General features: G+C 43.0%; 2 non-coding genes across 2 annotated transcripts; both read right to left on the bottom strand.

Annotated features, from left to right (window-relative positions):
* Positions 1–4,923: 4,923 nt before the first annotated feature.
* Positions 4,924–4,983, bottom strand: LOC116894913. The gene has a single exon (XR_004387115.1). It is a non-coding gene; the product is annotated as a U7 small nuclear RNA (small nuclear RNA).
* Positions 4,984–5,072: 89 nt separating this feature from the next.
* On the bottom strand, positions 5,073–5,134 carry LOC116894909. The gene has a single exon (XR_004387111.1). It is a non-coding gene; the product is annotated as a U7 small nuclear RNA (small nuclear RNA).
* Between the last annotated feature and the right edge of the window lie 5,118 nt (positions 5,135–10,252).

The following is a 10,252-nucleotide window of genomic DNA, read 5'->3' on the forward strand; positions in this document are numbered from 1 at the left end:
CAACAATGAGCAGTCCTGACCTACCCAAGTGAAGACGGTTGCCCCGTGGAATAATTTTCTTCCCTGAATGTACACTTGAGCCTGAGGATGACATGGCTTTAACCACGCAGTGAATGCTTGCTGAATGAGAGAAAGAAAGAGCGGCTCCATGCAGCTGAGTGTTGGAGATTCTGGAACACATTTTGTCGGTATTAGATGACCTTTACATGAAAGGCAGGGAGAGAAGTGAGAGAGAACATACCAGGAGAAACTAACAAGGCGGTTTTTATTTTTCAGTCTTTTATTAAATCCATCAGGCTGTAGTCTGGATGGGAAGACAGCGCAGTGCCAGGGAGAGTTAGAGCAGTGAGCTTTGCTGGGGGCAGCATTATGACAGGGACAAGCTTGAGGCTAGCTGGTCAGGCCCTGATTGGTTGTTGGATGGAGCAGTTTCAACTCAGGGCATGGGAACATGCTTTCTGATGTGATCTAGTGGAAAATCGCTGATGCGGAAGACAAACCACGAGCTTGTCTTCTCAGGAATGATGTGCCCATCGGAGGAATTGACACCTAGCTCCTTCTTGTAAGGGAGTTGTTAATAGACTGAGACAAAATGGTGTCACCAATGTTAAGCTCTATCAAGAGGGAGACTTGTAGGAAAGAGTCAGTGCCTTTGCAGGTAGGTCAGCTGTTTCTCCAGTATCTCATGCTGTGTCAAGAGCTGAGGAGGATAGGGTTCAGGGTCTACCTCGGCTCTTTGCTCTGTCGTGCACCATGGCTATCCACATTCTCTTTGGAGACTACTTTCATCCTTCCTTCCTTGTGTTTCCCTCTGTTTGTCTTTCTGTCTCCCCAGTGAAAGGAAGGAAGGGCCCCTCCTCCTCTTGGCTGGGTATCTTGTTTTAGTCATCCTTTGTTCTGCTTGAGAAGTTTCAAGGTCTGTCTGTCTGATTTTAGCCAGGATGACAGATATTCAGAGAGAATTGGCTCTCTGGCCGCCCACTTGCCGTGGAACTGAGGAGGAGGCCAAGACCCCAAGCTAAGCAGTCCCACAGAACGATGTACTTAATCGTAGATTTGGAGCTTACAGGGTAGTCCTCTGTTCTAGGTATGCTCCTCTTCAGAGACTGTCTGCTGGAGACATTAGAATGGCAGGCGCCTTGGATTTTTGGGCAAGCTGGGGCCACATTGGTGAACTCTTTCTGGGCAAGTTTCTGGCCACCAGGACTCTCTTGCCACTTCTTCACAGACACAAAAGCCAAAGGGAAAAATCAGACCCTCTCCTTCAGACATTAACAGAAGAGAAATACAGAGAGCAAGGAGTGAAAGAGATGATTGGAAAGAAAGAAGATCCCTATGTACTACTAAGATCCAATGGAGAAGATGAGGTGCTGAGGACTGTTTCAATGCAGACCCAACTGCAGCTCAACTCACGATATCTGCAGCAGCCCCTCTCTTCTTACAGATGCTGATGGGAATGATAATTGGGACGTTGGAATATATAGGTCTATGTTGGGTTATTCTTATTCAAACCACCACAGTGACTAAGACAATATTATGTTAAAATTTCTAAAGTCTCCATTCGCTGCTAGATGAAGCTTCTCAGAAGACAGTTATGCTAGGCTCCTGTCTGCAAGAATAGCAGAGGATCATTAGCAGTGTCAGGAGCTGATTTTCTCACACTATGTGGGTCTCAATTTAGGGCAGTCATCGGTTGGCTGTTCCCCTAGTCTCTGCTCTGTTGTGGTAAAAAAAAAGGGGCAGAACCAGTTCCCTTGCCTACCCTGGCGGTCCTTCTCACTAGTTCAGGCTCTGGCGGGCCATTGGAACCAGCGCTAAGCTATCTCAGCAGCTCCACACTGCCCTCAAGTACTTTCTGACCCGCTGTTGACTGTGAGCCATTCCAACACAGCACCCTGTCAGGCTGCCCACCCTCACTCACAGGTCTCTTAGCTAGTTTCCATCACGCCAGGTATACACATCCTAATTCTGTGGCATGGCAGTCCCGGTGCATCTGGCCACCATACACTCTCTTGAACTCAATTAAGTCACCACACAAAAGAACACACCACACAATATCCTCTGATCCAATTGATAAGATATAATTTTCCCATCTAGATAACACAAAATTCTGTACACATCCATGCCTTAAGAACAGTCATAACAATTTGTAGTATGTGCAGAGAGGACATACTTAACACCCACCGCCATGTTCTCTCAGCTCCTTCTTCCTTGCTCCTGTCTCCTCTGCATCCCTAAAACTTTTCTCTCGTCCATCCTTCCTTCTCGTTTAATGACAAGTCTCCTTCTATCCTGTACCTGCCTTCACCTGCATAATGACACCAGCCTACACTGCTCCATATTTATCTCTGTGCATCTTGTAAACAAGATGAAGGGTTGAAGGTTTCGTGGGTAGATGTCCCTCTTCCTCCTCTGAAAGTCCTGCCTGGCTACAGGTGGTGGCCACTTCAGTCTCTTATCCCGCTCTGGTAGGAATCTCATCTAGGGTCACGCCCTTAGACTCCCTGTATCCTCTCCCATTTCAGGACTCCAGCTAGTCACCAGAGATGCCTCCTTCCCTTTTCCCACTTTTACTCCCAACCCTTTCTCCCCCCAACCACTTACACCTGATTGTCATCCCATCCCCATTCCCCTTGTCTCCTCCTCTCTCACCCAGTTCCCTTTCTCCATCTAACTCTGAAGACTATTTAGTTTCCTTTTCTGAGTGAGATTCACCCATCCTCCCTTGAGACCTCCTTATTGCCCAGTTTGGATTTGTGGATTGTAACATTGTTTTCTGCACTTTATGGCTAATGTTCACTTGTGAGTGAGTACATACTGCACGTATCTATTTGGGTTTGGGTTACCTCCCTCAGGATGATATTCTCAAGTTCCATCCATTTGCCTAAAAAATTCATGATGTCATTCTTTTAATAGCTGAATAGTATTCCACTGTGTAGATGTACCACATTTTCTTTATCCATTCTTCACTTGAGGGACATTTAGGTTGTTTCCAGTTTCTGGCTACTATGAACATAGTTGAGCAAGTGTCTTTGTGGGATGGTGGAACATCTTTTGGGTGTATGCCCAGGGGTGGTATAGTTGGTTCTTGAGGTAGAACTATCCTCAGTTTTCTTAGAAACCGCCAAATTGATTTCCAAAGTAGTTGTGCAAGTTTGCATTCCCACCAGTAATGGAAGAGTATTTCCCTTGCCAGCATGTGCTATCATTTAAGTTTTTGATCTTAGCCAATCTGACTGTTATAAGATGGAATCTCAGGGTCCTTTTGATTTGCATTTTCCTGATGACCGAGGATGCTGAACATTTCTTTAAGTGCTTCTCAGCCATTTGAGATTGCTCAGCTGAGAATTCTCTGTTTAGCTCTGTATCCCATTTTTAATTGGGTTATTCGGATTGTTGGTGTCTAAATTATTTTTAAATTAATTAATTAATTAACTCACTTTACATTCTGATTGCTGTCCCCCACCTGATTCCCCCTCACACAGTCCTTCCCCCATTCCCAGTCCCTTCTCCTCTGAGAGTGTGGAGGCCCCCACTGAGCATCCTTCCACCCTAGCATATCAAGTCTCTACAGGGCTAGGTACATCTTTTCCTATTGAGGCCAGACAAGGCAAACCTAGTTAGGGGAACGTATTCCACAGACAGGCAACGGTTTTAGGGATAGCCTCTGTTCTAGTTGTTGGAGGACCCACATGAAGACCAAGCTGCACATCTGATACATATGTGCAGGGGGCCTAGGTTCAGCCCAAGTATACTCTTTGGTTGGTGGCTCAGTATCTGAGAATACCCAAGGATCCAGGTTAGTTGACTCTCTTGGTCTTCCTGTGGAGTTCCTATCCCATTAAGGTCCCTCAATCCTTCCCTTAACTCTTCTATAAGAGCCCCTGAACTCCATTCAATGTTTAGTTGTGGGTCTTTGTATCTGTTTTAGTCAGCTGCTTGATGGAGCATCTCAGAGGACAGTAATGCTAGGCTTTTGTCTACAAGTACAACAGAATATCATTAATAGTGTAAGGGATTGGGCTTGCCCATGGGATGGATCTCAAGTTGGACCAGTCATTAGTCGGTCATTCCGTCTATAAATTCTGGGTTGAAAGTTTTGTGGTGGAGTTGCTACCTTTATCTCTCCACTGGGAATCCTGTTTGGCTACAGAAGGTGGCTACTTCAGGCTTTATCTCCTCCAGTCTTAGGAGTCTCAGATAGAGTCACTTTCACAGACTCACTGGGGCCTTGCCAAATCCTAGTGCCGAGGACCAGCCTCAGCTTGGGATTGGGTCCTAAGGAAGGTGTTTCGGAGCAGTGGAAGAAACAACTCAAAGTCAGTGATGGTCTGCAAGCTGACAGCTCTGTAGTCTGCTTGAGATAGCTTTCTAGACAGCTCTCTAGGTATCTCAGAAAACCTGCTAGAAAGATTCTTTTTTTTTTAATTAACTTGGTATTTCTTATATACATTTAGAGTGTTATTCCTTTCCCGGTTTCAGGCAAACATCCCCCCCTCCCCTCCCTTCTTTATAGATTTCAACTCCCCCATCCTCCCCCCCCTTGCCGCCCTCCCCCCAACAATCTAGTTCACTGGGGGTTCAGTCTTAGCAGGACCCAGGGCTTCCCCTTCCACTGGTGCTCTTACTAGGATATTCATTGCTACCTATGAGTTCAGAGTCCAGGGTCAGTCCATGTATAGTCTTTAGGTAGTGGCTTAGTCCCTGGAAGCTCTGGTTGCTTGGCATTGTTGTACATATGGGGTCTCTAGCCCCTTCAAGCTCTTCCAGTTCTTTCTCTGATTCCTTCAACGGGGGTCCTACTCTCAAATCAGTGGTTTGCTGCTGGCATACGCCTCTGTGTTTGCTGTATTCTGGCTGTGTCTCTCGGGAGAGATGCTAGAAAGATTCTTAAAAAAAGCTGTGTTACTCTCTGGATAGCTTTTGGGTTTTCTGACCAAAGTCAGAAAATCTGTTAGAAAAATTCTAAAAGCTTTAATAATTCTCTGGATAGTTTTGGGGTTTTTAACCAAAGTCTGAAAACCAGCTAGACAAAATTTCTGAAAGAGATGTGCTAGCTTTCTAGATAGCTCTTGGGTTTTCCAACCAAAGCCGGAAAACCTATTATAAAAATTCTAAAAGAGCTAAGATAGCTCACTAGACAGCTCAGTTCTTGAGGACCAAAGACCAGTGTTTTATTCACAAAGCAATTCAGTTGTTTACCCAAGGCTCCCTTTTGATTACCCCACAAATCAGCATTTTATAACCTTAGCCCCTTAATTCTTAGAAATACAATTTCTAAAATATATTTTTTTAATCATAAAAATAAACTCAGAGATCTGCCTGTGTTTGTAAACACAAACAATAAGCTTAGCTGGGTGGAATTCTGATCTAAGATCACTACTGCCTTGCTTCCTGGTCCCTCTTTTATTACTTGAACCATGAGTCTTGTTTTTTTTAAACCATTCCTTTCTCTTTTATTGACTTATTAGTACAACTGCCTCTATTCTTCCAGGTCCATGAAGCCCTCATAAAATTCATATTACATCCATATATTTTGCATAGTTGAGAAATTCTGTTTATATATTCTTGAACTCATGTTTTCAGAGTTCTTTCTCACAGCATTAAGGGCTGTCCTGAAGGTCACAGCACTGCCTGTCATTTATGCATTTTCTTTTGGCTTAGGATTGAATTCTATATGAATATGATACTGTATCTAAGAATTTCTTGATGCTGTTCATTTTTGATTTGGAGTGCAATCAGTACTGGGGTTGACAGCTTAACTCACGAGATGATGATGACAACACATACTTTTATCCTCATCTCCTCCTGATCATCATATTGATGAATGTATCTGAGCTTCCAGGCATTATTCTAACCATGTCATATATGGCATCTCACATATCCCAACTTTCCTACAGTACAAATAATTTTATTTCCATTTTACTGATGTTTGACTGATGTGCAAATATATAAAAGTGACTTCTATATTTACATATACTAGTTCAATCCATGCAATTTCACCCCTGCCCATTTTTAAAAGAGTCCTTTTCAGTCCAAATATAAGTGTGGTTCTGAGTGTGGGTATGCAGACAAGATGAATGGTATCTGAATGCAATCATTGTGAGATTTGTGATATGGGTGCTAGCAATAGAAATAGAGCACTCAGCACAAGCAGTGTCTATTCTTTTTTTTTTTCTAGGTTATTTTTATAGCATATCTTCATGAAGCAAGGTTCATTATTAGGTGGATTTGGAAATGACAGAAAATTACATCCACCCTTCTTTGTTCCTTTTAAATGTATTATTTCCTCTCCTTTGAATATACCCTGTTCACGTCAACCCAATTCCTAGAAGATTCACTCTCTCCAGAAAGCCTTTCTTAGCCATGATGGCCAGGATGGTGTCTCTGAAATGAGTCTCCATGACACTGTGAACTGACAAATATGGCACTCCTGGCACACAGCAGTGTCTATTCTTAACTGCCGAGCCATCTCTCCAGCTCCCAGATTTCATCTCCGCCTCATTGCACTGTTTCATCTTCTTAGAGATAATTAGTAGAGGCGGTTAAACCAGCACCTCATGCAGCCTAGAGTCCTTATACTGTTCTACTTGCCTTTTGATTTCTGTGATAAGACACAATGACAAAGATAACGTATAAAAGAAAACAGTTTATTTGAGGTCATGGTTCCAAAAGGTTAGAGTCCATAACCATTATGGTGGGGTCCATGGCAGCAGGCAAGCAGGCATGGTACTGGTAGCGTACCAGGGAGTATACACCTGACCTAGACCAACAGTTGTCTTCAGTGTCACAGTCCTAAGTGAATGACTTCTCATCAGAAGATAGGTGTGCTGGATGGTTTTATGCCAACTTGACACAAGTTAGAGTCAACAGAGAGGAAGGAACCTCAACTGAGAACATTTTTCTAAAAGATTAGACTGTACAAAAGCATGTAGGGCACTTTCATAACTAATGACTGATGTTGGAGGGTCGAGCCCATTGTAGATGGGGCCATCCCTGGGCTGGCGATCCTAGGTTCCATAAGAAGGCAGGCTGAGCAAGCCATGGGAAGCAAGTCAGTGTACTGACTGGTTTTGTGTGTCAACTCAACACAGCTAGAGTCATCAGAAAGGGCGGACTCTCATTTGAGGAAATGCCTCCATGAGAGCTAGCGGTTTGGCATCTTTTTCAATTAGAGATCATTGCTAGTCGTGCCGTCCCTGGGCTGGTGGTCCTGGCTTCTATAAAAAAGCATGCTGAGCAAACAATGTGAAAGCAAGCCAGTGAGCAGCACCCTTCCATGGCCTTTGCATCAGCTCTTGCTTCCAGGATCCTACCTTGTTTGAGTTCCTGTGATGAACAGCAATATAGAAATATAAGTAAAAAAACCTCTTACCTCCCCCACTTGGCATTTGGTCCTGGTTTTGTAGCAGCAATAGAAACCCTAACAAAGACAGCCAGTGAGCAGCACTCCTTTATGGCTTCTACACCAGCTCTTCCCTATAAATTTCTGCCCTGTTTTGAGTTCTTGTCTTGATTTATTTAGATGATGAACAGTGATACGAGGAAGTGTAAGCCGAATAAGCCCTTTCCTCCCCAAGTCTTTCATCACAGTAATAGTAGGACAATAGGGATGATAATTTTATTAAGGTTATTAAGAAGTGCAGCTTATTATATACTATTTGAAGTAGATAAAATGGGTCAAGGTGAGCAGCAAGCAAAAACAATGTTTGCAAAGAGAACATGGGATACCTCAAACACAGCTGCTTTAGGATTGATAGTCACAGCTCTTCATGAGACACAGCTGGTTTCTCAAAGATACAAACCTTAACTCCTTCAAGGCCCTTGGCCCAGCACCAGACTGGACCTTGCCAAGTCTTTCCTGGGCAAGGACATAAAATAAGGTTCCCCTTTGTCCTTTGATCAGTTCCTCTGAGAAAATCATGGTTTTGTCTGGCACTCAAAATACATTTTTCTAAGCCACAAGCATGAGGCATAGAGAGAAATAGCCAACTGGAATGGCTTGGGCTTTTGAAACATCAAGACCTACCCTAGTGCCACACCTCCAATAAGACCACCCTGCTCTAACAAGGCCACAACCTGCAATTCTTCCTAAACAGATCCACAGATTGAGGACCATTCATTTTTAAAATCTCCATGTTCTACTCCCTGACCCCATAGGCTTTGGTCATATAATAATCCAAAATGTATTTAGTCCAACTTCAAAGGTCCTCATAGTCTTTCTGTCTCAACACTGATTAGAAGTCCAAAGTCTTTTATGAAACTCAATTCAATCTCTTAATTGTAATCCTATGTAAAATACAAAAAATAGGGGCATAGTGAGGAAATATTGGACTAAAGTAAGACTGAAACCCAGAAGGATAAGCTACAAATTCTGTAGCTTCATGTCTAATGTCAAAAGGCTTAGTTGCCTGCAACATACTTCTCTTTCTTGGAAATATTCTACTCCCTGTGTGAAGCTCTCCTTGGCAGGTATGCCATGGCTCTTGCATTTCCACCATCTTGGGGTCTTCAATGAAACACAGGTTTTACATGAACAGATGGAATCCCAGGGCTTTTTTGCAGGTACTTATTCTCTTGCAAGAATCTTGAGATCAGCAGGTTTCCTCAACCATGGAGGAAGCCCGTTGACCACTATATCCTTCTGTACTCTAAAGCCAGAGCCACGTGGTCTTTGCTGTCCAGTTCTGCTTGGCATGGAACCTGGCCCCCTCTTTGAATTGCATTTACAGAAGTTTTGATTTGTTGACACTTTTATTTGTCAAATAAAAAAAAGTTTTTTCTTTAATTTTGGTATTAGAAGAGCCCTTAGGTATTTCCTAAGGATTCCAAGACCTGTAGTCTTGCAATGAAGGCACCATACCCATCCATTTTTTTAAACTTCACATTTTTTTTTTAAATTTTTTATTACTTTTTTCTTGGATATTTTTATTTACTTTCTTTTTTTCCATCTTTATTAAACTGCATATTTCTTATTTACATTCCTTTAAAAATTTTTTTATTATATATTTCTTTACTTACATTTCAAAGCTTATTCCCCTTCCAGGTTTCTTGTCCATAAGCCCACATTTCCTTCCCTCTCCTTCTCCCTCCCCCATAAGGGTATACATCCCCCTTATTGCCCTCCCCCATATTCCTCTGCACTGGGGGTCCAACCTTGACAAGACCAAAGGCTTTCCCTTCCCCTGGTGCCCCAACAAGGCTATTCTCTGCTACATATGCAGTTGGAGCCCTGGGTCAGTCCATGTAAAGTCTTTCAGTAGTGGTTTAGTCCCTGGAAGCTCTGGTTGGTTGGCATTGTTGTTTTTATGGGGTTGCAAGCTCCTTCAACTCTTTCAATCCTTCCTCTAATTCCTCCCAAGGGGATCCTGTTCTCAGTTTGGTGGTTTGCTGCTAGCATTGACCTCTGTATTGGACATGCTCTGGATGTCTCTCAGGAGAGATCTATATCCAGTCCTTTTCTGCATGTATTTTTCAGCTTCATCAATCTTATCTAGTTTTGGGGGTTGTATATATATGAGCCACATGTGTGTCAGGCTCTGAATGGCTATTCCTTGAGTCGCTGCTCTAAACTTTTCTTCCATATCCCCTCCTATGAATATTTTTCCCCTTTTAAGGAGTGGGAGCATCTGCCTTTTGGTCATCCTTCTTCTTGGGCATCCTGTGGTCTGTAGATTGTATCTAGGATAATTTGAACTTTTTGGCTAATATCCACTTATCAATGAGTGCATACCAAGTGTGTTTTTCTGTGATTCAGTAACTTCACTCAGGATGATATTTTCTAGTTAACTACATTTGCCTATGAATTTCATGAAGTCATTGTTTTTGATATCTAAGTAGTAATCCATTGTGTAGATATACCACATTTTTTTGAATCCATTCCTCTGTTGAAGGGCATCTGGGTTCTTTCCAGCTTCTGGCTATTCTAAATAAGGCTGCTGTGAACATAGTGGAACATGCATCTTTGTTGTATGTTGGAGCATCTTTTGGGTATATTCCCAAGAGAGGTATAGCTGGGTCCTCAGGTAGTGTAATGTCCAATTTTTTTTTTATTAACTTGAGTATTTCTTATTTACATTTCGAGTGTTATTCCCTTTCCCGGTTTCCGGGCAAACATCCCCCCCTCCCCTTCCTTATGAATGTTCTCCTCCCAATTCCTCCCCCCCATTGCCGCCCCTTCCCCAACAGTCTAGTTCACTGGGGTTCAGTCTTAGCAGGACCCAGGGCTTCCCCTTCCACTAGTGCTCTTACT

The sequence above is a fragment of the Rattus rattus genome, chromosome 2 (assembly GCF_011064425.1).
Source record: "Rattus rattus isolate New Zealand chromosome 2, Rrattus_CSIRO_v1, whole genome shotgun sequence".
Classification (NCBI taxonomy): Eukaryota; Metazoa; Chordata; class Mammalia; order Rodentia; family Muridae; genus Rattus; species Rattus rattus.